The sequence below is a fragment of the Gymnoscopelus microlampas genome (assembly GCF_963454915.1).
Source record: "Gymnoscopelus microlampas genome assembly, chromosome: 9".
Lineage (NCBI taxonomy): Eukaryota > Metazoa > Chordata > Actinopteri > Myctophiformes > Myctophidae > Gymnoscopelus > Gymnoscopelus microlampas.
The window spans coordinates 5,492,550-5,520,546 of record NC_139946.1 but is presented as its reverse complement, the minus strand read 5'-3'; the positions used below and the strand labels follow the sequence as shown (position 1 = coordinate 5,520,546).

Here is a 27,997-nt window from a genome sequence, read left to right as displayed (position 1 = left end):
ACTTTGTCACTATTTATCCACCTTCATGGTATTTCAGTTCTATGGTGAATGATTGTAACTCCTGCTGAACAGTAACATATTACAGTAGGTTTTGCATGCTTGACATTGTGAAAGGTTGGCTCTAGCCATAAATCTACATTTCCTTGTAGTAAAAGTTTACTTACTGATGTCCTGATATGCACAACTACTAATATGTCATTAGAGTTGTACTACAGTTAACTAAATAGTATCTTTCTACAGGTTAAAGGGAAGTGCATTTAGGTAATAAGCAGGGAAGACATCAGGATGCAGGTAGTGAGAGGTCAGATGAGTCCACTTATACCAGCTTTAATATAGCCTTAAATATTTATGATTGTGATATGCTCTGCCTAAACACTGACCCCTAGGAGGGAAACTAGCAAACTAGGTGGTCTGTTATTGTATATTGTATTTACTAAAAGTTAGATAGCAGCAAACAGTGTGCAGTATATGCAATGTATACTGTCAGTAGTTTATATAGTTAAATGCAGTGTAAGTACACAGTACTGTCCTGCACAGGTGTTCTGCTGTCCTGAAAATTAACAGGTTTGACCTGGGCACCCTCTGTATAACGCTGATAATAGATAATGTAGATAATCACAGGAATAAAATAAATAAATACATTTTTCTCACATAAGACACGTTGCTCCTGTTGTGATCTGCTATTTTACAAAAATGTGTAAAAAACAATTATTTGAAACAATTCAAATAACGTTTATTTAAAATGTAAAACTTTATAAAGGTGGAAATTAGTGTGAATTATGTTATGTCGTTTTTTATACAGTATATTGTGACTTTTCTACTGCTGCTATCTTTGGGCAGGGCTGCCTTAAAATAGAAATCTTGTACCTCAATAATAACTAGAAAGTACTGTTCCTGAAGAAACAGTGTGGGATCGCTAAGAATGTTGCTGGTATTGAGTATTGATAGTGTTAGTAGTGTCATAGGTTTGAAAGGTGTGAAAGGTTTGAAAGGTTTGAAAGGTTTGAAAGGTTTGAAAGGTTTGAAAGGTTCTAAAGGTTCTAAAGGTTCTAAAGGTTCTAAAAGTGTGAAAGGTTCTAAAGGTTTGAAAGGTGTGAAAGGTTTGACAAGGTGTTAAAGTATTAGTGTTAAAAGTTTGTATAGTGTTTGCAGTGTTGAATAGTGTAAAAAAAAAATAGGAAAAAAAAAATAAGAAAAAAAAGAATTTGGAAAGAAAAAAAAATCTGAAAAAAAAAGCTCGGAAAAAAAAATCTAAAAAAAAAAAATATTGGAAAAAAAAAATTGAAAAAAAAAAAAATTGGAAAAAAAAAATGTCTGGAAAAAAAAAAAAGTTCGAAAAAAAAAAAATTCGGAAAAAAAAAAAGTTCGGAAAAAAAAAATCTGGAAACATTTAAAAAAAAAAAAAAAAAAAATCTGAAAAAAAAAAGTTTTGGAAAAAAAAACAACAGCGGCCGTGTGGCCGATGAGAGGAGAAGAGATGAGAGTTAACATGGGTGTGAAAGGGGGACTGAGGATGATGATGAATGGAATGAATGGGCTTTTTTTAGAAGTAAAAAGTGCAATATCTCTAAAAGTACAAATTATTTAAAAAATTTGAATGTTAGCCCACATGTCCTGAGTAGGCCGAACGTTGAAGAGTTGGAACGGAGTTTGTAGCTAAAAGTATGAAGGACTAGTTAGGTGCCAAAAAACGGGCGGAATAAATATTGACAATAACAGTAGTGTGATCGCATTAGCGATCCCACAATAATAAAGGCTGGAAAAACAAGTGAACTGGCAGTTAGTACTATTAACAATGCACAGCAGCAGATTCTCAGGGTTTCTGAGACATATGTGGTTGTGTGTGAGAGGTGTGAAGTGTTTTTAGGACATGGCTAAGACCTCTATCTCATGCACAGGATGTCTGTAAATGTGAACCTGCTAGTTTATGTTGATAGGCTTTTTGACAGGTTAATCAGGGCACCTGCCCTCTCTAAAGTCTGTGCAAGGCCCTGGCATCTATTGTAGCATCAGGATATCTTGGTTGTATTGCGTCTTACCAGGTTTAGTATTTATTTGTAATCACACCATGTCAGTGTCATATTGGCAATACAGAATGAGTTTGAAAATATTTTATAAACACTGTTACAAACATGCATAGGCGCCGATCCTGTGGGTCCCCAGGACCTCGAGCACCTACAGAGAAAGCCGAGCACCCACAGCGAATGTGCCAGTCGGATGGTGAATGTGTAATGCTTTGTAACGTGCACAGGACGCATGATGTACCAGGTCTGATACCACACGTCATTCTGAACGGATTTCTGACATTAAACTCTCTCTGCAATGTCTGATTTATTTCCTCGTGCCAGTTATGGTTTATCATCAGCCGATCAAATGTTATAACTTAAAATGTAGGCTACACTTATTTACTTCCCCCCCTCTCTCTCTCTCTCTCTCTCTCTCTCTCCCTCTCCCTCCCTCGCTATCCGTCTCTCTCTTTGTCAAAGCCTTGTTCTCTCTCGATTTGAGAGAGAGACAGACAGACAGACAGACAGAAATAGTATTTTTATTTCCTGTCTCAAAAGGTCTCATCTCAAAATGTGGTTGACGTACGTGTTTCTCTGCTGTCTGTGGTGGGTGGGTGCACAGATCTAGGGTAGCCTATGTCTTTGTATCAGAGAAGAGCATTGTGCAACAACCTGTTCCTGAAACGGGTACAAACACACACCAGCAACTACTTGGAGGGGCTCCCACGTGAAAAAAAATATTTTTTTGTCTGTCTGTCAGTGTTAATTCAAGCCTAATTTCAAACTCTTCTTGTGTATCAAGTCAAGTTTATTAGTTGTTTTCCAGACAGGCCCACTGTGTGTCACACACACGTGCATACACACACACACACACACACACACACACACACACACACACACACACACACACACACACACACACACACACACACACACACACACACACACACACACACACACACACACACACACACACACACACACGCGTGCATTCACATACACACACACACACACACACACACACACACACACACACACACACACACACACACACGGATGTTCCATTTGCACTTCAATTCATGATTTCTTTGATACACAGTGGGGGCGGCAGTGGCTTAGGAGGTAGAGCAGCCATTTCAATCCCTGACTCCCCCTAGGTTAGTGTTGAAGTGTCCTTGAGCAAGGCACTAAACCTCTAACTGCTCCCGATGAGCAGGTTGGTGCTTTGCATGGTTTCCTCTGCCACCCCCATCGGTGTGTGCATGTGTATGAATGGGTGAAAAATACATTGTAAAGTGTTTTGGATAAAGGCAGTAAATAGAAGCACCATTAACCATTAACAATGAACTAAAAGTCAGCAGTAGTTAAGTTTCATACTGTCCATTCTGAATCATAATGTGTACAAGTAATGAAGGAGGTAACAACACATTCTGATGGTTTTAACCTTGACTTCCTTTTTAGTTGTGTGTGCGTGTGTGTCGTGTATCTGGTCATTAGTCTAGATGTTAATGTACGTACTGGACAGACAAGCTCTGGAGATAAGTGAGTATGTCTGATGTACAGTACCTCATTGTAACTTAGTAAATATGATACTTTATATGTTCATTGACAGGATTGTATCTTATACTGATAGATGTTTGACAAGCTAGCATGAGGTCACTTTCACTTCAAATGTGATGTGATGAGATGTGAGTGAAGAAGTGGTCCACACCTCACAGTGTGCTATTGTCATTGTATATATTTTATTTAGGTTTATTTACTGTTATTAGAAAGCTCTGGAGACGGGTGAGTAAAGTAACAATGATATTTCATGTTAATTGACAGGATTGTAAGGCAAGGCAAGTTTATTTGTATAGCACATTGCAACAAGGCAATTCAATGTGCTTTACATTAAACTGATTATTGTGATTGGCTACAATTGGCTTTCAAATAATGCCACAAATAATGAGCACACTTTTGCCGTGAAAACGTGCACACATACTGCCAGTAGGGAGCATGTGTGCAGTATGCGAGATCAAGATGTATCAGTCAGATTAACCAGATTCCATTCCAATTGGCTATGACTGCTTTCCAAATTTCACGGACACTGGTTAAGCAACCCGGCCTGGCAGGTATCTGCGCGCAGAGAAGCACACTTTTCTAGTTGATATCTGCAAGTAAGAAGCATCATAAACTAGACGCGTCGCAATTCCGGGGAAATTGCAGAGTGTGGTTGCGCCGACGCGGGTCGCGGGTCGCGGCCGCCGGGACTCGAGGAATACGCCGGGAGGAATAACGTCGGAGGCTGCGCCAATTACATCGTGTCGTCACTCCTGAGATCGCTTGCGTTTCATTTTGAGAGGATTGATCCCCCCAAAAATCATGTTTTTGCATCGAACGGTTACATTTTGCGCATTTGTGGCTCCCCCTATGGGTCAAAGTGGAAATGCTTTTGGGGATTTGTTGAGTAAACCACCCTCGACATGCGATTGAAATCTGGGATCGATTGGACGTTTCGTTCGTGATTTTTGGCATTCTTTGTAAAACGGGCCCCTCCCGCTAACTTTGGAAGCCAATTACGGACGAACGGTAAGGACTATCAAAATGCCGTTTGGATACCTTTATCGCATGGGTCCATAGATCACGTGTACCGATTTTTGTGAGATTTGGAAAATAATTGTAGGAAAAGGAGCAAAAAGTGTGTTTTGAAGAAAATTCAAAATGGCGGAAAATCTATCCTGACGCAAATGGGCGTGGCCTATATGGGGAGATGCGTTGTGACCCAAGGAATCCAGGTGAAAAGAAATTTTGATTTTAGGACCTATGGTTCAAGAGTTACAGGCCAAAACGTAAAGGGGGCTGTTATAGCGCCACCATGAGGCCGAATGGTGTGATATTTTTTTAAATAATTTCGGAGAAAATTATGAACCTCCCCTCCAAATGTGGTAACTGTAGCTCTTACGGTTTCTGAGAAAAAAATACTTGAATTTGATTTTTTTCACTTTTCCATTAAAGCGGATGGGGGAAATTTAATGCACTAATAAATTAATATCAATTAAACTATTTAACCAATCTCTTAGCCCTATACACACGATTCCCGATTTAGACGGTCATTTTGACATATGGCACGAGTGGGTGCTGGCAAAACTGTGGGAGGAGTTAAGGTCTAAAGTTTAACATTGATCAGGAACAATGTTAACACTAGACGCGTCGCAATTCCGGGGAAATTGCAAAGTGTGGTTGCGCCGACGCCGGTCGGACTATCATAATGTCGTTCGGACAGGTTTATCGCAGGGGTCCATAGATCACGTGTACCGATTTGTGTGAGATTTGGAGAGAAATTGTAGGAAAAGGAGCAAAAAGTGTGTTTTGAAGAAAATTCAAAATGGCGGAAAATCTATCCTGACGCAAATGGGCGTGGCCTATATGGGGAGCTGCGTAATGACCCAAGGAATCTAGGGAAAAAGAAATTTTGATTTTACGACCTACGGTTCAAGAGTTATAGGCCAAAAGGTAAAGTGGGCTGTTATAGCGCCACCATGTGGCCGACTGGTGTGATTCTTTTCATAATAATTTCGCAAAAAACTATTAACCTCCCCTCCAAATCTTGTAACTGTAGCCCTTACGGTTTCCGAGAAAAAAATACTTGAATGGGAGTTTTTGCAATTCCCATTAAAGTGGATGGGGAAATTTAATGCAGAAATAAATCAATATCAAAAAATCTATCCTGACGCAAATGGGCGTGGCCTATATGGGGAGATGCGTAGTGACCCAAGGAATCCAGGTGAAAAGAAATTTTGATTTTCGGACCTACGGTTCAAGAGTTACAGGCCAAAACGTAAAGGGGGCTGTTATAGCGCCACCATGAGGCCGAATGGTGTGATATTTTTTTCAATAATTTCGGACAATATTATGAATTATCCCTCCAAATCTGATAACTCTAGCTCTTACGGTTTCTGAGAAAAAAATACTTGAATTTGAGTTTTTTCACTTTTACATTAAAGTGGATGGGGACATTTAATGCACTAATAAATCAATATCAATTAAACTATTTAACCAATCTCTTAGCAAAATACAAGCGCACGATTCCCGATTTAGACGGTCATTTTGATATATGGCACAACATTAGGGGATAAAAACTGTGGGAGGAGATGCGGTTCGAAATATTGTTTATCTTGAAGTGGAAGAAAGCTATAGAGTACTATAGTCTGGTTGCCCTGTTGGGCAACCACACTAATTATGTATTTATATTGCTTTATTGTTTCACATTTTCCGTTTAAAATTATTATCTTTTAACTGCAATTCATGGAAGCTTTTCTGGAAAATAATTTCACTCTTTGTGAAACTTGTGGTGTGACAGTAAACTTCACACCACAAGAGGTTGATATGGTTGCATGAGGCACTTTCAATTCAAATTCAGACATGAGAGTGAAGAAATGGTCCAAATACAAAACTTGTATTACTACTAACCCTAACCCTATAATTATTGTCTCCGCCAGGAGACATTGTTCTCACTTTCCGCCCCCCCCCCCTCGGCCAAGCTAACATTGGTCAAGCCTCAAGGATAGGACACTTATACAGACGGATAGGACACTTGTGTGATGGTACTATGACACAGTAACATGTTCTATTTTTTGTAAGAATTAGAACATTCCCAACATTCCCAACACAAGTCTGCTGGCGGAGACTTGTGCTCCGAGGAGCACTTTTTCTAGTTAAAATGTAATATTAACATTGGTGAGAGTCAGTATAGCCATAGATATATTGACAGCTTATTGTATAAGAGAGAGTACAGTACATTAGTTGGTTGTGAAGTGTGTAAATGGTAAATGGTGCATTTATATAGCGCTTCTATCCGAAGCGCTTTACATTGATTGTGCCATTAACCCATTCCCACACACATTCATACACCGATGGCGGAGGAAACCATGCAAGGCACCAACCTGCTCATCGGGAGCAATTAGGGGTTCAGCGTCTTGCTCAAGGACACTTCAACACTAGCCTCGATCTCCAGGCTTTTATTGTTTAGTTTTGCTAAAAAATAAAAGCCTGGAGGAACGCGTCGGTGTACCCGGTATGGGAAGTGTTTCATTTCCCCAACCAACCAGAGTGCAGTGGGCGTCGCTCGTAATGTTGTGTTAACAGGGCGGGGGTTGACGGACAGATCGGTGAACCAATGGGATCAGGCGCAATCTCTCCGCGCCTCAGATACACCCGCCCCTCTATACCCAAAAACAGGAGTGCTGGTGCAGCCTACTTCGACACTAACTCTAGGGGAGCGCCCCAGCCCGGGATCGAACTTGGAACCTTGCGGTATTCCAGTTCACTCTACCCGGCCACTCTACCCCTGAGCCACTGCCGCCCGCAAAAGCTGTTTTGCTGTCCTGGAAATGAACTGTTTTGACCTGGTCACCTATTGGTATAGCACTGATACTAGATATCACAGGAATAAAATGAAATAAAAGCTCAAATATGTTATTATGAAAGTCCTATTTAGGTTTTGTCTCACGTGTGACATGTCACTCATGTTGTGAATTAATTTAACTAAATTAATGTATTTTGTATTCAACTCAAAGACGGTATTCAGAGTAGTATGACACACTATATTAATGCCCAGCAGCAGATTCTGCAGAGGTTCTTGAGACATACATATGTGGGTGGATATGATAGGTGTGAAGTGATAGGACATGACGACAGGAAACATCATATTCTAGTGGTTTTAACCTTGTATTCCTTTTTAGTTTTGGGTGTTTGCTGTTGATCTGGTCATCATTATGTCTAGATGACTGTTAATGTAGACTTACTGGAGAGACAAGCTCTGGAGACACCTGTGAGTATGTCTGAATTATCTCACTGTAACTAACATTCAGTGGTGAAAAAAGTACTCACATTCTTTACTTAAGTAAAAGTATCAATACTGCAATATAGAAAAACTCTGTTACAAGTCAAAGTCCAAAATTAAAAATTCACTTCAGCAAAAGTACAAAAGTATTGGAATCAAAATGTACTTAAAGTACCAAAAGTAAAAGTTCTAAAATATTTGAAAATAGCAGATCAGCTATTTTCAAAAAGCTTATGTATAAAATAGGGCTAAAGTGGTTACTGTATGTTTCATAATATCATAATTTATATATGAAAAGTAACTAGTAACAAAAGTTTTCAAATAATTGTAGTGGAGTAAAAGTACAATATTTGCCTCTGAGATGTAGTGGAGTAGAAGTAAAAGTCTTGGAAAATTTAAACACTCAAGTAAAGTTCAAATACCTCAAAATTGTACTTAAGTACAGTACTTAAGTAAATGTACTTAGTTACTCTCCACCGCTGGTAACAATGATACTTTATATATTCATTGACAGGAACAGGATTGTATCTTATATTTTGATACATGTTTGACAAGGTAGCATGAGATTACTTTCACTTCATATCATTCAGAGATGTGAGTGAAGAAGTGATCTAAAAATAAAAAGTACAAACTTTCAATGAAACCATGTGATATTATATCACACAGTGTAAATATGAAAATATAACATTAACATTGTAGAGACCATAGATGTATTGACAGCAGCTTATTGCAAAACAGAGAGTACAGTACATGTGTTGGTTGTGAAGTGTGTCTTTCATTGCAGTTACTTGATGCTGGGGTCAGTTTTCACCTCAAGATACCATGAGGTTTCTAAAGACGATCAGTGTGATCCTGGACATTCTGATCTTGGCACCTGGTAAGGAGAGTTTATAATGGTTTCATATTCACAGTGTGTTCAAACCTCATAGATTTACTAAATGATTTCAAACTGCAAAGTACAAATCATATACCAAATTCAGCACATAGTTAAATGTTGTGGGTAATGTACAGATACATGTCAAAATATATATATATTGAGGTAAATATAAAAAAGAACTACAAAATATATATATATTGAGGAAAATATCATGTTATGTTATCAATCTAGTGGATCAACGGAATGAAACCAGAAGGTCAGAATTATTATGATAAAAAAGAACAATCAGAAGATTTACTTTTTTGTTGACAGTTGTTTATTTTTCTGTGTGTCTTTTACAGGTGTTTGTAGTGGTCAGTGGAGAGCAACCATCACCAATCCATCTCCATGTGTCATGAGAGGCTCATCAGTAGATATTGGTTGTTCATATGACTACCCAGTGGGTCAAACTGTCATGCATCCAAGCTGGTACAAGAACAACATTTATTCTCACCATGGCTCTCAACCTCCTCAAGGTCGTTTTAAATACATTGGTAATAAACTCCATGATTGTACCATGAGGATCAATAACATAGAAGACAGTCATAAGGGAGGTTATTACTTCGAGTTTTGGACAACAACAGGAAATCGGATGTCCAGCGATCCAGTATCTTTGTCTGTAACAGGTAAACAAGAGTACTTTTTAACCTTTCATGTAATCAAAATCAAATCTGTCCTGTCAATCTCACCAACTGACATCCATCTTGTTGTTATTCTTCTGATCAGAACTGTCTGTACAGGTGACTCCTCCCACTGTGTCAGAGGGGACATGGGTGACACTCACCTGTCAAACATCTTGTAAACCAAGACCCAACATTGTCTGGTTTAAAAATGGAAAACGAGTATCCAACCCAGGATTCCAGGCCACAATAGAGGATGCTGGGAGTTACCAGTGTGCTGTTGAAGGACAAGAGACATGGAAGTCTGAAGCTGTGATGTTGGATGTGCAGTGTGAGTTTATATGAGTTCATGTGACGTCTTTGTCTCTCTTTGTCTGAATCTTTAATGTATTCAATTAATACAACACCACTCAAAGAAGAATCATATTAAATTAAAGCTGTAAGCAGTGATGAGCGGGCCCTCCCCTCGTACCTTTATCCACATCAGGATGCAGTGTATCCACCATGCTGTTTCTGCAGAGCAACATGATTCCAAACGTAGGATTAGTTTGTAAAAGTATAATTTCCAGGCAATTGTTGCTATGCCTATGATACATGTTGCCAGTACGTGGTGTTATAACTAAATATTGACACCTAAATGTGTTCAGGCCATGAATCATATCAAACTTATTTGATGGCAAACAAATGTATGGCTGATTTGACCGTACATTATAGTTACAAATTATTCCGTTTCATGTAAAGACATACTGTATAAAATCACCCTGGTGGTGCGTGTGATAAAAACCAATGACTTTGACAACTTGTCATCATTACGGTATTTTATTTACAGTGAGTGATTTTGAAGTGGATCTGATTATCCTCTTAGGAGGAGTTTGTTACATTACAGCTATTTTTACCCCCAACAGATGGTCCCAAAAATATTGTGTTGTCAGTAAGTCCACCAGGAGATGTTGTCAAAGGAAGCTCAGTCACTTTGACCTGCAGCAGTGGTTCAAATCCACCAATCCAGAGCTTCAGCCTTCTCAAAGACAATGTTAAAGTAACACAGGAGAAGACAATGACCATCTCTAACATCCAACCCAGTCACAGTGGAAGATACTCCTGTCAGGCAAAGAACAACATTACCACAGTCACTTCACCTGGAGTCACTCTTCATGTTCACTGTGAGGTTTTAATTTAATTTAGATCAAATGATATGTCATTATTTGCTTTATTATTTTGACCAAAGCTGGTGTAATGTACCACATTATTCAAAAGCATTAATTATTGTTCATACCAAGAAAAACTAAAATTGTATTCTATCCATTATTAATATCCATTATTCCTCCACAGACCCTCCAGTAAAGACCACAATATCAGTGAATCCACCAGGAGAAGTAGTTGAGGGCAGTAAAGTGACTCTGACCTGCAGCAGTGATGCCAACCCACCAGTAGACAACTACACCTGGTACAGAGACAGAGGAAGCAGCTTTATCTCCCTGGTCCTCAGCTGGTAAAGGACAATATGTCTCCTGCAGACTCTGGACAGTACACCTGTGAGGTGACAAACAAACATGGATCGCAGATGTCATCACCCTACTCTTTAGATGTTCTGTGTAAGTAAAGCAATAATAATAAGAAAATAAAGAATTACGTAGTGAATCACTCATAGTTGTAATCTAACCTAAATACATTTTAATATAACGATATGTTTATGATCAAATATTATTTGTGTTTTTGATGTTTATATCAAGATGCACCAGTGAATGTGTTGGTGGAGGTCAGTGCACCAGACAGTCCAGCAGAGGGCAGCAGTGTGAGCTTGACCTGCAGCAGTGATGCTAACCCACCAGTACACAACTACACCTGGTACAAGAGGACTGGGCCTCCTGGTTCCAGCTCCCTGGTCCAGGTAGGGTCAGGACAGGTGCTGGTTCTGGCCTCTCTGCAGCCCTCCCACACTGGACTGTACTTCTGTCACACCAGGAACTCACTGGGAGAAAACAACTCTACTGAGGTACTGCTGCACATGGACACAATAGACAGTGAGTAGACAGAGGAAGATGTTGGAAGGAATGATTGGAATAACATGTACTTTACAGTCTGTAACCTGACAACTACATATACTAAAGTGTGTAATGGAGTTTTAGATAAGATATAAAGATATATATATATATATATATATATATATATATATATATATATATATATATAAAGAACCAGAAAAACAATAATGTTGTTTGATTTCATTCTCAGTTGATAATTAATGTTAAATATGGTGTCATTTTGCTGCAGGTCATCTTGTCATTCTTCGTGTTGGTATTGGAGTCAAGGTGTTGGCAGTGCTGCTGCTTCCTTTGGTTATGTGGTGGGCCTGGTGAGTTTCCTGTCAACTCTACAATGAAAGTTATGTTCTTGTCAGTATTGCAACACATTAAAACGCAAAACAATTGTTTTAAAATAACATGTCTTGATTTAAAGGAAACAAGATTCTGACATGGACAAAGAAGTGAGAAGAGCTACATTATTTTTTACTTGATTGCACTTATCTATAATGATGATGAATGTTATACAGTATGATTTATTGATGATTATGAATATGATTCACTGTGTTTCAGGAGGACAGACCAGATTATGTGAACATCAGTGGAAGTGTTGGTCGTAGACGAGGCTTCATCTCCTCTGCTGATCAGGACACTAGGGTTGTAGAAGAGGAAAGCAACGTGTAAAGAAGACCAGGTGCTTATCAGTGTCTGCTGCCTGGACACTGAAATACAGCTTGTGAAGCCAAGATCAGCTAGCTTGTTAGTAGAATAGCAGAACATATAGAAAACTTACACTTACACTTACAACCTACGTCATAAAACTGTGTTGAAAGAGTGAGATTCCCAGAGTCATCACACCCATACTGGCCAGAGGGGAGAGATGAAGATGAACAGATTGAGTCAGAAATGAGAGATGGTAGAGTGAGAGAAAAAGGAAGCATACATCTCACACACACCAGGGCCTGTAGTTCACGGACGCACACACGCACGCGCGCGCACACACACACACACACGCACGCACGCGCGCACGCACACGCACACACACATTGAGGAATCAGCAGAGGAGTTGTGGGTGAAATAGAGAAATTAAATAATGTGGTAAATATGTTATGGTGGAGTTGGGAACAGAAGGCGGAGAAACCCAGAGGGTGGATAGGTACTATAAAAAAAAAAAAAAAACATTAGGAAATATAGGCTACGGATGCCTTTAGCAAGATCCTTCAATATATTGTCTACAATTCCCCCAGCTATCTTTTAGCTGCTCTTTTGTTTTTATTTTGTTCCTTTCTGCCTGATAAAAGAAAAAGAAAATGGTAGATTCTCTTGAAAGTGCTTTTTTAACATTTCTACAGGGACAGAGGTCAGCTAGGTCAACTGTTAGGGAGTTAAAGTTGGAACAGCCGTCTACTCTGATTCCCTTCAAAATGTGGTAATATACATTTGTATATTTGTATTATTATATTTGTTTTATTTCTTTAATAGTTCAACACATTTTGATAACGTTTTACTTATGTATTCAATGGATAGTCACATGCTAAGCTAAAGTTCCTGCAATAAAAGCATATATAAAATTTCAATTCTGACTTTGTCACTATTTATCCACATCATGGTATTTCAGTTCTATGGTGAATGATTGTAACTTCTGCTGAACAGCATGCTTGTCATTGTGAAAGGTTGGCTCTAATCATAAATCTACATTTCCTTGTAGTAAAAGTTTACTTTCTGATGTCCTGATATGCACAACTACTAATATGTCATTAGAGTTGTACTACAGTTAACTAAATAGTATCTTTCTACAGGTCAAAGGGAAGTGTATTTAGGTAATAAGCAGGACAAGACATCAGGATGCAGGTAGTGAGAGGTCAGATGAGTCCACTTATACCAGCTTTAATATAGCCTTAAATATTTATGATTGTGATATGCTCTGCCTAAACACTGACCCCTAGGAGGGAAACTAGCAAACTAGGTGGTCTGTTATTGTATATTGTATTTACTAAAAGTTAGATTAACTAGCAAACAGTGTGCAGTAAATGCAATGTATACTGTCATTAGTTTGTAGTTAAATGCAGTGTCAGTACACAGTAGTGTCCTGCAAAGGTGGTTCTGCCGTCCTGAAAATTAACATTTTTGAGCAGGTCACCCTAAAGGTTGTTACACACCGGGGCGATTTTTTCGCGCGAATAATGCGTTTGTTTTTAAAACCTTATAAAGTCAATGGCTCCGTACATGGAGCGAAAAAGCGAAGCGAAAAAGCGTCTTTTAATTATTCGGAACGAGTCCGAATTTTGCGTATATTCGCTATTTTCGCCGGTGTGAAAGGACCTTAAGTGTAACACTGATACTAGATAATGTAGATAATCACAGGAATAAAATAAAAAAATAAAAAGCTCATTATGAGAGTTTTTCTCACATGAGACACGTTGCTCCTGTTGTGAGCTTTCCAAAAATGTGTAAAAAAATACATTCAAATAACGTTTATTTAAAATGTAAAATTTTTTTAAGGTATAGAATTTGCCTCTGTATTGGGAAATGAGTCTGCATTATGTTATGTTGTTTTTTGTACAGTATGTTTTGTACTGCAGCTATCTTTGGGCAGGGCTCCCTTAAAAAATAAATCTTGTCAATAATAATAAAGTCTGGTTTTAGCAAGAAACAAGAAACAAACATGCTCAACTCAAAGGTACTCAAGGTACTACTAACAATGCAGAGCAGCAGATACTCAGGGTTTCTGAGACATATTTGGTTGGGTGTGAGAGGTGTGAAGTGTTTTTAGGACATGGCTAACACCTCTATCTCATGCACACGATGTCTGTAAATGTGAACCTGCTAGTTTATGTTGATGGGCTTTTTGACAGGTTAATCACGGCACCTGCCCTCTCAAAAGTCTGTGCAAGGCCCTGGCATCATAGCATCAGGATATCTTGGTGGTATTGCCTCTTACCAGGTTTAGTATTTATATGTAATCACACCATGATTGGTCACCTACAAAGAAAGCCGAGCACCGACAGAGAAAGCCGAGCACCCACAGAGAAAGCCGAGCACCCACAGAGAAAGTGCCGGATGGTGAACGTGTAATGCTTTGTAACGTGCACAGGACGCATGATGTATGTATGTATGATACCACACGTCATTCTGAACGGATTTAAACTCTCTCTGTAATCTGCAATGTCTGAATGTTAATTCCTTGTGCCAGTTATGGTTTATCGTCAGCCAATCACATTTTATGACTTGAAATGTAGGCTACACTTATTTACTTCTCTCTTACTCTCTCTCTCTTGCTCCCTCGTTCTGTGTCGCTATCTGTCTCTCTCTTTTTCAAAGACTTGTTTGTTGTAGAGAGAGAGAGAGAGAGAGAGAGAGAGAGAGAGAGAGAGAAACAAACAAACAGATAGACAGATAGACAGACAGACAGACAGACAGACAGACAGACAGACAGACAGATAGACAGAGACATGAGAGAGAGAGAGCACTTTTATTTCCTGTCTCAAAAGGTTTCATCTCAAAAGGCGGTTGACGTACGTGTTTCGCGCACACGCACACAACGGATGTTCCATTTGCACTTCAATACATGAGCATGCTTCTTTTTTTTTTACACACCATTGGCGGCAGTGGCTTGGGAGGTAGAGCGGACACTTCAATCCCTGACCCCCCCTGTGTTAGTGTTGAAGTGTCCTTGAGCAAGGCACTAAATCTAAACTACTCCTGATTTGGTGCTTTGCATGGTTTCTTCTGCCACCCCCCATCAGTGTAAATGTGTGTGAATGGGTGAATAATACATTGTAAAGTGTTTTGGAAAAAGGCAGTAAATAAAAGCACCATTCACCATTAAGACAGAGAACAATGAACTAAAAGTCAGCAGTAGTTAAGTTTCATATTGTCCATTCTGAATCATAATGTGTACAAGTAATGATGAAGGAGGTAACAACACATTCTGGTGGTTTTAACCTTGACTTCCTTTTTAGGTGTGTGTGTGTGTGTGTGTGTGTGTGTGTGTGTGTGTGTGTGTGTGTGTGTGTGTGTGTGTGTGTGTGTGTGTGTGTGTGTGTGTGTGTGTGTGTGTGTGTGTGTTGTTGAGCTGGTTATCAGTATGTCTAGATGTTAATGTAGACGGACAGACAAGCTCTGGAGACGGGTGAGTATGTCTGAATTACCTTGCTGTAACTTAGTAAAAAATCTACTATATATTATTCATTGACAGGATTGTATCTTATACGATAACGGGGTAAGGTGAGCCACTTTTCACTTAAGTTATCTGGAAGCATGGCAAAATGAGATAGCAGTAAAATATAAACATCTACCCTTATTTCAGGATGTATTCTATCAATTGAAATTATGAGTAAGCATCTATGTCTATGACAAGGGGCCATAAAAATATGAACTTCTAAAACAATAAGTGGTCCTGTGGCTCAACTTGCCCCAAGTTAGGGGTAAGTTGATCCAAGTCAAGGGGTAAGTTGACCCACATGTTATTTTAATTTCTCAAGTTTAAACTTGAACAAATAATGTATTCATTTAAAATTCACAAAAATAATTTAATAACACCTTTCCCTTTTGCAAATAGTCTTATTTATTTTCTTAACGGTTATTTAAACAATGTAGCCAATTAAATAACGTTTGTTATTCAGAACCTTTTAATATTTGCGATTGTTAATACAATATTGCAAACTTCTCTTAAATGAGTATATTCATCCAAATTAAAGGTCATTCAGCATAATTTGAGTCGCAAAGACATAATAAAAAATAGGTATAGTGATTAATAAAGGCAAAAGAAAACATGCTTGATGTCTTAGCCACAGCACTGGGGAAACTTAAATCATGCTATTAACATTAAATACATTTACTGATTATTATTATTTTATTTTCTATTTTTCTTTTTTCAGCGGTTGTGTACCTGTATTGTGTATTGTGTGTATTTGTTGTGGGTCTTTGCTGTATTATTATCATTATTTTGCATTTATTTTATATACTCATTTATTTTTCCTGTCTATGCTTGTTCAACCTGAGGGCCATGTAGGGTGGGGGTAGAGAGTGGGGGACATTTTTAACTGGAGGGACAAATAAGAACCCCTTGTTGAAATGTGCATTGGAATTGCCAAATGGTAGTAGTGCCGTGCAGCTGACATGCCCCAGCTATGTGAACATAAAATAAAATAAAAACCTGATCACAAAAAAAAAGAATAGTGATTAATATTAGGATAATTGGCTCAATTTACCCCAGGGCATTTAGTTAATCTTTCCCAACAGCCACCATTTTAGACAACATTGGCTAGAATAATACTTCAGACTGTTTGCTAAATTATTCACACTAGACCATACCCGGTGAAGGGCGCAGACGAAAGTCGTTGCAAACGTGGGGTTAATGCACGTCCTGTCGCGCGGTTTCTCCCCCGCGCGCGTCCTGTCGTGGCACCCCCCCCCCCCCCCCCCGGTCGCTCCCGTCGCGGCAAGAGCCATATGAAATCCGTTTTATTTTTTTCCCAAATTCTGTTTTTTCCATTTTAATATTTTTGAATTCTGTATTTTGCTTTTTATGCTCATTTTTACCATAAAAAAAGTGTCTGGTAAGTGGAAATTAATAAATGTTCAAGATATAACAGCCCATACATGTCTCTGAAAGAAATGTACACAATTCCAAATCTTTAATATTTGCAAATTATATGCAAACATAGAACAGTATATAAGTACATTAAATAGCACCAATATAGGCTTGCTATTTTAATATAGCAAAATATAAATATAAAAACGGATATAGAAATACTATGTTGTTATAGTTCTATATATATATATATATATATATATATATATATATATATATTAAAAAAATATATAAAATAGCAAAATAGGCTTGCTATTTTCTGTTGCCCTGCAACAGGCTTGAGTATATTTTTTGATGGCATTTTACACCACTAACAACATTAATCAGACAATCACACGTCTTTGTCACAACTCGTGTTTTGTCTTTTTGTAGTTTTATTTTTAACCAACACAGTACAAAGTAATGGACACACAGATGACACACAGGTCATAGATGACACAGGTCATAAACCTGGAAATACAGGAAAATAAACATTGTATTACCATATATTCATAGCATATATGATTCACAATTAAACAGCAGGTAATGTCTAGCACAGTCTATCACAGTAGAACCGAAATAGCAGAAAATGACTACAATACCCATGAGGCATTCTGAACCATGAGCCAACAACGCGTCGCCCCAGCTACCATTAAGTTACAGTGTCCAAGTTACAATACACAAAATACACCAAAATAATACTTTTCAATGGGCTACTTGGGTAGCACTGATAATATTATCCACAGTAAGGTTCATAAAGTTTGTTGATGAAACGTTTACATTGTTGATTAAGTCACGATGACGACGTTAGCATTAGCGTTAGCCGCATGCTAGCGCCAAACGTCCGTTAGCTTAGCATCACGCTAACGGCTCATATTAACTTGGTTTGGCTAATAAACATTAATCTCAACTAACGCCAACACAGTAATGGATGTAAACATACACAGACATGCTTTGGACATTATTATCAGGTTGCATGTTGGTGGTATAGGGTTCGTTTGGTTTGGCCTCGTTTTCATAGACCTCGTTGCTTGTTTCTCTCGCGAAACCTGTGGCCATGTTTCCCATTCAACCCGAATAAAAACCCTACGTCCGCTGCCAGTACTGCTCCCGGTTTGGCTCCAATGGGAAACATGGCCACAGGCTGACTAAATAAGCGATTTAAACGGGTAGTTTCGCTGGCGACCTAAAATATTATGTAGCCGACCAAACCTTAAACATCCGTGCGGTTTAGAATCTACCATTAGTTTTGGGATACGATGTATACAAAAGGGTAAACAGCGGGGCCTTGGCGGACGTTCGCCCGATCCTGGAAGAGAACGACATAGAACCGTTCTTTACGGAGCTAATGTGCATCGTGTGTGGGGGAAAAATCTGGAGTGTTTACTTTCCGCAGTAGAGAGTGGGCGGGGTCTATGGTGTAGCGTCGGCGTCGGTGTTGCCATGTCCGCCGATTGTAAGCGCTTTAGGGCCAATGTTGGTGTTATAGGGTTCGTTTGGTTTGGCCTCATTTTCATAGACCTTGCTGCTTGTTTCTCTCGCGAAACCTGGCAACCACGCATGCGCAGTTTGATCAAGAGTCCCCCGAACCACCAAGACACCAAGACACCGCCGCCACCACCACCGTGAGGTTACTAGAATTATAGGAGGATGGTTTTATCCATTGGCAAATCACCAATATGATATACATTTTTATACCTGGGTAAATTTGCTTTAATATAACTTTCATTCTACCTGACGAGTAGAAATCTTACTTTGACTTGCAAAAAAAGAATGTTTTCTTTCCCCATGTGCTTCCCAATTTCACAGCCAGGTGTAAATGAAAGTTTACTAGATTTATGGTCACATGACAACACAGTTTTCTAGTTTTCTAGATAAAGGGGGGAGGGGGGTGTTCAACTTACCCACTGGGTCATCTTACCCCGTTCTCCCCTATACTGATACATATTTGACAATTGAGCTCACTTTCACTTCATATCATTCAGAGATGTGAGTGAAGAAGTGAAGTGATCCGTATCACATATACAGTATAAATATGAAAATGTACATTAACATTGGTGAGGGTCAGTATAGCCATATATTTATTGTCAGCTCATTACAGAACAGAGAGTACAGTACATGTGTTGGTTGTGAAGTGTGTCTTTCATTGCAGTTACTTGATTCTGGGGTCAGTTTTCACCTCAAGATACCATGAGGTTTCTAAAGACAATCAGTGTGATCCTGGACATTCTGATCTTGGCACCTGGTAAGGAGAGTTTATAATGGTTTCATATTCACAGTGTGTTCACCTCTCATAGATTTACTAAATGACTTCAAACTGTGAACTACAAATCAAATACCTTATCCAACACATAGTTAAATGTTGTGGGTAATGTACAGATAAATGTAAAGAATATTGAAAAATACATATGGAGGTAAATATAAAAAAGAACTACAACATATTTTGTATTCCATTATATCATATTATATTATTTTTTCATATTGAGGAAAATATCATGTCATGTTATCACAATCTAGTGGATCAACAGAATGAGATCAGAATTATTATGATAAAAAAGAACGATCAGAAGATTGTCATTTTTGTTGACAGTTATTTATTTTTCTGTGTGTCTTTTACAGATGTTTGTAGTGGAGAGTGGAGAGTAACCATCACCAATCCATCTCCATGTGTCATGAGAGGCTCATCAGTAGATCTTGGTTGTTCATATGAATACCCAGTGGGTCTTAATGTCACTCATACATACTGGTTCAAGAACAATAAAATCTTTCTCAGTGGCAAAAGACCTTATAAAGGTCGTATTCAATACATTGGTAATACACTCCATAATTGTACCCTGAGGATCAATAACATAGAAGACAGTGATAAGGGAGATTATTACTTCAAGTTTTGGACAACAGGAAATCGGATGTCCAGTGATCCAGTATCTTTGTCTGTAACAGGTAAACAAGAGTACTTTTTTCAAATCTTTCCTGTCAATCTCACCAACTGACGTCCATCTTGTTTTTATTCTTCTGATCAGAACTGTCTGTACAGGTGACTCCTCCCACTGTGTCAGAGGGGACATGGGTGACACTCACCTGTCAAACAACTTGTCAATCAAGACCCAACATTGTCTGGTTTAAAAATGGACAACGAGTATCCAACCCAGGATTCCAGGCCACAATAGAGGATGCTGGGAGTTACCAGTGTGCTGTTGAAGGACAAGAGACATGGAAGTCTGAAGCTGTGATGTTGGATGTGCAGTGTGAGTTCATGTGACGTCTTTGTCTCTCTTTGTCTGAATCTTTTTCTCTCTGTTTCATTCTGTCTTTAATGTATTAATTTAATACAACACCACTCAAAGTCATCATATTAAATTAAAGCTGTAAGCAGTGATGAGCGGGCCCTCCCCTCGTACCTTTATCCACATCAGGATGCAGTGTATCCACCATGCTGTTTCTGCAGAGCAACATGATTCCAAACGTAGGATTAGTTTGTAAAAGTATAATTTCCAGGCAATTGTTGCTATGCCTATGATACATGTTGCCAGTACGTGGTGTTATAAATAAATATTGACACCTAAATGTGTTCAGGCCATGAATCATATCAAACTTATTTGATGGCAAACAAATGTATGGCTGATTTGACCGTACATTATAGTTACAAATTATTCCCTGTTTCATGGAAAGACATGTAAAATCACCCTGGTGGTGCGTGTGATAAAAACTAATGACTTTGACAACTTGTCATCATTACGGTATTTTATCTACACTGAGCGAGTTTGAAGTGGATCTGATTATCCTCAAATTACAGCTATTTTTACCCCCAACAGATGGTCCCAAAAATGTTGTGCTGTCAGTAAGTCCACCAGGAGATGTTGTCAAAGGAAGCTCAGTCACTTTGACCTGCAGCAGCAGTGGTTCAAATCCACCAATCCAGATCTACTTGCTTCTCAAAGACAACGTTAAAGTAACACAGGAGAAGACAATGACCATCTCTAACATCCAACCCAGTCACAGAGGAAGATACTCCTGTCAGGCAAAGAACTACATTACCACAGTCACTTCACCTGGAGTCACTTTTCATGTTCACTGTGAGGTTTTAATTTAATTTAGATAAAATTATATGTCATTATTTGCTTTATTATTTTGACCAAAGCTGGTGTAATGTACCACATTATTCAAAAGCATTAATTATTGTTCATACCAAGAAAAACTAAAATTGAATTCTATCCATTATTAATATCCATTGTTCCTCCACAGACCCTCCAGTAATGACCACAATATCAGTGAATCCACCAGGAGAAGTAGTTGAGGGCAGTAAAGTGACTCTGACCTGCAGCAGTGATGCCAACCCACCAGTAGACAACTACACCTGGTACAGAGACAGAGGAAGCAGCTTTATCTCCACTGGTCCTCAGCTGGTAAAGGACAATGTGTCTCCTGCAGACTCTGGACAGTACACCTGTCAGGTGACAAACAAACATGGATCCCAAATGTCCTCAACTCGTCCCATTAGTGTTCTCTGTAAGTTAAATGACAATAATGCTGCAAATCAATACATTATCTAATAAAAAATATAACATAATATCTTAGCCACAGGTTATTTGTCTTTTTGATGTTTCTATCAAGATGCACCAGTGAATGTGTGGGTGGAGGTCAGTCCACCAGACAGTCCAGCAGAGGGCAGCAGTGTGAGCTTGACCTGCAGCAGTGATGCTAACCCACCAGTACACAACTACACCTGGTACAAGAGGACTGGGCCTCCTGGTTCCAGCTCCCTGGTCCAGGTAGGGTCAGGACAGGTGCTGGTTCTGGCCTCTCTGCAGCCCTCCCACACTGGACTGTACTTCTGTCACACCAGGAACTCACTGGGAGAAAACAACTCTACTGAGGTGCTGCTGCACATGGACACAATGAGTGAGTCATATAAAAATATGTTGTCCAAATGTGTTTGAAATAATTATGCATAAATGGTGTATTATTAGACACCACACACATTATAAATCAAATATAACTTTAGAAAACAACATCAGAAACATTTTAACTTCTCTCCTCATTTTATTGTGTTTTTCCAAAGGCAACAAAGTTGCTCTAATATCTGGAGTTGGAGTTTCACTGTTTGTGCTGATTTTGGTTTTCGGCATTTTTTTCTGGTTCAGGTGAGTGTGTGTGTGTGTGTGTGTGTGTGTGTGTGTGTGTGTGTGTGTGTGTGTGTGTGTGTGTGTGTGTGTGTGTGTGTGTGTGTGTGTGTGTGTGTGTGTGTGTGTGTGTGTGTGTGTGTGTGTGTGTTTGTGTGTGCTAATTTTAATAAAGCAGTAGATACTGTGATGTTGAATGTTACACCCACTTTCATACTAAACTAAAGTTTTCACATGTGAGCTTTTCAAAGCATTCCATGTCAGACTAAACAAAGATTACTGTAATCTCATTGATCACTAAAGTATGTAAATAATAAGTTAAGTCTTTTGATTTGACAGGAAGAAAAAGATAAATGCAGACCAAGAGGTATTTATTTGTTTGCATTTTGTTTGTTTTAATTTTAATTTTGAGATGTTTCATTTTTGAAACTCTTCTAATCATATGAAGTTGACAAAATGGAAACTTGCCATCAATGATTTTGTGAAAGAAATATGTCTTTATCTTCAACATTATCACGATATACAGTATAATAGACATATTATGTTTCTAACAATTATCACTGAAACCATCTGATGTGTTACTTTCTATTGTGTCCCACATCAGCCTGCATCTGTCCCTATGGTTAGTGGGAGGGGCTTGGCGTCTGTCCCAGTGGTCGGTGGGAGGATGACAGTTATATTGTATCAACTATCACATTAGTTATTCAACATAATAAGTTGACAGGCTGATTGTGTCATTTTACTGTATTTGAGAAAGATTTTTTGAAGATGTTTAAGCTGTTTGAGTTTCAGCAGTGCATTTCATCACATTACTGATGGCACTTCTTTTTTTTTTTGCTCAGCAAGAACAGGATGTTGACTATTGTTCAGTGACATTCAAACCAGGGACCAGCAGGACCCTTGCAGATCACAACAACACAGCTCTGCAACACACACTGTAAGTTATAAAAACACATTTATTTGATTGTGAAGTATAACATGCATTGAAAACTGAAATTTTGATATAATGCAAAAATCCAGATGCATCCATTATTTAAAAAAAGACCACATAGATAAGTTGTGTTTTACAGAAGCATGTTTCCTGTGCTGCTAAAGAGCCATTAGGGTTACATGTGTAGTTCTTCTCTACATTAGTATGAATGGATGTGTATTGTTCTTCTCAGGTCTGGTGAAGCAGGAAATGAAGATGTGATCTATTCCACTGTGAAGGAAGACGTCTCTGCAATCTATTCCACAGTGAAGGAAGATGTCTCTGCAATCTATTCAAATGTGTATTAAACTAAAAAGGCAAAGTAAAGCAAAGTATAACCATAGTCTTTATTATTCTGTCTCAGTCACAAAACTGCATCTCACTCTATGTGATGCTGAACCTAATTATTGGATAATATTCTACTGCCATCTAGAGTTTAAGAGGCAGAACTTCATCATCTATATCTGTATTTCATGAATATTCTGCTTGCATATGAAACATGAGCATTTTAAAAGTTGTGAGACAATGACTGTATTAACTTTTACATTACTAAATATTTTATTGTCAATATGTTGCATTTTGAAGTACCATATGTGTGTGGGGCGGTGGGTGGGGGGGGGTTTATCATAGGAATATAATTGCATCGATATTTTAGACCAGAGGGGGAAATCCCCCCAACAAATCACAACCTGCTTCAACAGGATGAAATGCTTTATTTTTTAACTAGTAAGGAATGTTTCTTCATGACAATATTTATTGTATAGAAGATTAATGTAAATATATTGCTTTGCTATGCTAGCCATTGGTTATGGAAGCTCAGAAAGAGTCACATTATGTAATAATTTGTTATACTTTACTAAGATTTATTGAAAATGATGTTGTGCTTGTGTTATAATCACAGTTCTTTGCTTTTATTCAGCTACAGTAACATCCTAAATGTTAATTTAACTGAGTTTTCATTAAATGAGGATTGTTGAACTGGACTTGAACTGTTTTAATCCCCAGTGTAGCTATACTCAGTTTCTAGATGGACAGGATCTGGTAAATATGGTACATATTATTGCACTATTACGGTTCGGTTTGGTGGGCTGGGGATTGCATCACTGCTATTTGCAGATGATGTGGTTCTAATGACATCATCGGTCTGTGACCTCCAGCTCTCACTCACTGGATCGTTTTGTAGCCGAGTGTGAAGCTTCTGGGATGAGGATCAGTTATGGCCACACTGTTGACACTTCAGACACATATGACATGACAAAACATTACCATAAATCTGGTGTCATTATTGCCTATCTGCTCTGTGCATAGTAATGGCATCATGGTCATTCATGTTGAATGCTCCTACATATACACACATATTCTCTACACTCTTGAAGACAGTTTAGCTCTTATTTTTCCACAATGCTTAAATTGCCAGAATTCCAACCATGTTAATGCTAAAGCAGTGGTTCTCAACCTTTTCAGGCTGTGACCCCCCAAAATAATCATATTTGAACTGGGGACCCCCCCCCACCCTGACAAGCACTTGGAATGTAGGAGTTGAGGCATTAAATTGGGTTTGGTTCTACAGATAAATATTGTGAAAATAGTAGATCTACAAGCGAGGCGTTGTGAGCTTGTAGATCGGCTATTTTCAAAATGTTTACCTCTTTCTTATATTATTTGACAATTTGGCCAATGTTTGACCAGTTTTTATAGTATAGTTTGTTGATTACTTTTGATGCAAGGATGGTCTGAGAACCACTGCCCTTAAGTGTTCTCCAATTCCTCCTTTCTCTCAGAACCGAATTCTATACTGATAGGATCAATGTTTTTGGTGAAATGAAGAACAGAACCTTGTTAAAGTCAACACCATTTATGTTGCATCATACTTCATCAACAAGGTGTTCATTGTCCATGACAGTGGTGGACAAAGTACTCAACTCAGAAACAAAAAGTGTTCTGAGCTTCATAAATTTATATGTGCTAGGTCGCACATATAAATGCTAATGTTTGGCATTGTCTTCACAGGGTCATCACCTGTACTCGCCTGGCAGGTACTCAGGGGTGAAAGTGGGTCGGAACTTGCCGATACAGCGGACCTGAACGTCGTACCTGCGAAGAGGGCTGTCCTGTCCCAAAATGTTATAACCTGCCATGATGAATGTCCAACAATAAAACACTACATAAGTGTTAGTTTTCTTATAAAGTGCTTCTAAAAAACTAAAATTGTATTATATCCATTATTAATATCCATTATTCCTCCACAGACCCTCCAGTAATGACCACAATATCAGTGAATCCACCAGGAGAAGTAGTTGAGGGCAGTAAAGTGACTCTGACCTGCAGCAGTGATGCCAACCCACCAGTAGACAACTACACCTGGTACAGAGACAGAGGAAGCAGCTTTATCTCCACTGGTCCTCAGCTGGTAAAGGACAATGTGTCTCCTGCAGACTCTGGACAGTACACCTGTCAGGTGACAAACAAACATGGATCCCAAATGTCATCACCTGATCCCATTAGTGTTCTCTGTAAGTTAAATGACAATAATGCTGCAAATCAATACATTATCTAATATAAATATAACAATATCTATGACCACAGGTTATTTGTGTTTTTGATGTTTCTATCAAGATGCCCCAGTGAATGTGTTGGTGGAGGTCAGTGCACCAGACAGTCCAGCAGAGGGCAGCAGTGTGAGCTTGACCTGCAGCAGTGACGCTAACCCACCAGTACACAACTACACCTGGTACAAGAGGACTGCATATGGGCCTCCTGGTTCCAGCTCCCTGGTCCAGGTAGGGTCAGGACAGGTGCTGGTTCTGGCCTCTCTGCAGCCCTCCCACACTGGACTGTACTTCTGTCACACCAGGAACTCACTGGGAGAAAACAACTATACTGAGGTGCTGCTGCACATGGACACAATAGACAGTAAGTAGACAGAGGAAGATGTTGGAAGGAATGATTGTAATAACATGTACTTTACAGTCTGTAACCTGACAACTAAATATACTAAAGTGTATAATGCAGTTTTAGATGTAGTTTTCGATAAAAAATAATATATATATATATATATATATATATATATATATATATATATATATATATATATATATATATATATATATAAAGAACCAGAAAACCACACTTTAAATAATGTTGATTGATTTAATTCTCTGATGATAATTAATGTTAAATATGGTGTCATTTTGCAGCAGTTCATCTTGTCATTCTTCGTGTTGGTATTGGAGTCAAGGTGTTGGCAGTGCTGCTGCTTCCTTTGGTTATGTGGTGGGCCTGGTGAGTTTCCTGTCATCAGAACTCTACAATGAAAGTTATGTTCTTGTCAGTATTGCAACACATAAAAACTTAAAACAATTGTTTCAAAATAACACTTCTTGTTTTTAAAGGAAACACGATTCTGACATGGACAAAGAAGTGAGAAGAGCTACATTATTTTTTATTTGATTGCACTTATCTATACTGATGATGAATGTTATACAGTATGATGTATTGATGATTATGACTATGATTCACTGTGTTTCAGGACAGTCCAGATTATGTGAACATCAGTGGAAGTGTTGGTCGTAGACGAGGCTTCATCTCCTCTGCTGATCAGGACACCAGGGTTGTAGAAGACCAGAGAGGAGAGATGAAGATGAAGATGAACAGACACACACACACACACGCACACGCACACGCACACGCACACGCACACACACACACACATTGAGGAATCAGCCGAGGAGTTGTTGTGGGTGAAATAGAAAAATGAAATAATGTGGTAAATATGTTATGAAGAAACCCAGAGCTAGGGTGGATAGTAGTGATGCGCGGGTTGACCCGTAACCCGCGGGACCCACGGGTCAACCCACGGCGCGGGTGGGTCAAGTCAGAATTTCGGAGGCAATTATGCGGGCTGCGGGTAAGCGGGTCAGCCGCTCTCACACGCAAAAATAAAAAATAAAAAATCGCATGCTCTTGTTTTGTCTTTATTCCTAATAAGAATAAGAATAATAACAATAAAACAGTTTGAATACACTTGGGGATTATTTTCTAACCATGATTTTACAGAATTAAAAAAAAATCGCGGGTCGCGGGGCGGGTTGAGCCATAGATTTATATATGGGTTCGCGGGGCGGGTTGAGGCGGGTTGGGTTCCGTCGCGGGGCGGGGCGGGTCATGAAAAAACCCGACCCGTGCATCACTAGTGGATAGGTACTATAACAAAAAAACATTAGTAAATATAGGCTACGGATGCCTTTAGCAAGATCCTTCAATATATTGTCTACAATTCCCCTAGCTATCTTTTAGCTGCTCTTTTGTTTTTATTTTGTTCCTCTCTGCCTGATAAAAGAAAAAGAAAAAGGTAGATTCTCTTGAAAGTGCTGTTATAATATTTCATATTATATTATTAATATTTCAGAGGTCAGCAAGGTCAACTGTTAGGGAGTTAAAGTTGGAACAGCGTCTACTCTGATTCCCTCCAAAATGTGGTAATATACATTTGTATATTTGCATAATTATATTTGTTTTATTTCTTTAGTTCAACACATTTTGATTAAGTTTTACTTATGTATTCAATAGATAGTCACATGCTAAGCTAAAGTTCCTGAAATAAAATCACATAAAAATGTTCAATGCTGTCACTATTTATCCACATCATGGTGTTTCAGTTCTATGGTGAATGATTGTAACTCCTGCTGAACAGTAATATTTACAGTAGGTTGTGCATGCTTGACATTGTGAAAGGTTGGCTCCAGCCATAAATCTACATTTCCTTGTAGTAAAAGTTTACTTTCTGATGTCCTGATATGCACAACTACTAATATGTCATTAGAGTTGTACTACAGTTAACTAAATAGTATCTTTCTACAGGTCAAAGGGAAGTGCATTTAGGTAATAAGCAGGGAAGACATCAGGATGCAGGTAGTGAGAGGTCAGATGAGTCCACTTATACCAG

The 27,997-nt window shown here is 38.7% G+C and overlaps 1 protein-coding gene across 2 annotated transcripts in view; it reads left to right on the top strand.

The window, feature by feature from the left end:
* LOC311051779 (NACHT, LRR and PYD domains-containing protein 3-like) overlaps positions 1 to 27,997 on the top strand; it is a 195,864-nt gene that overhangs the window by 30,038 nt on the left and 137,829 nt on the right. The gene's annotated exons all lie outside the window — the stretch shown is intronic.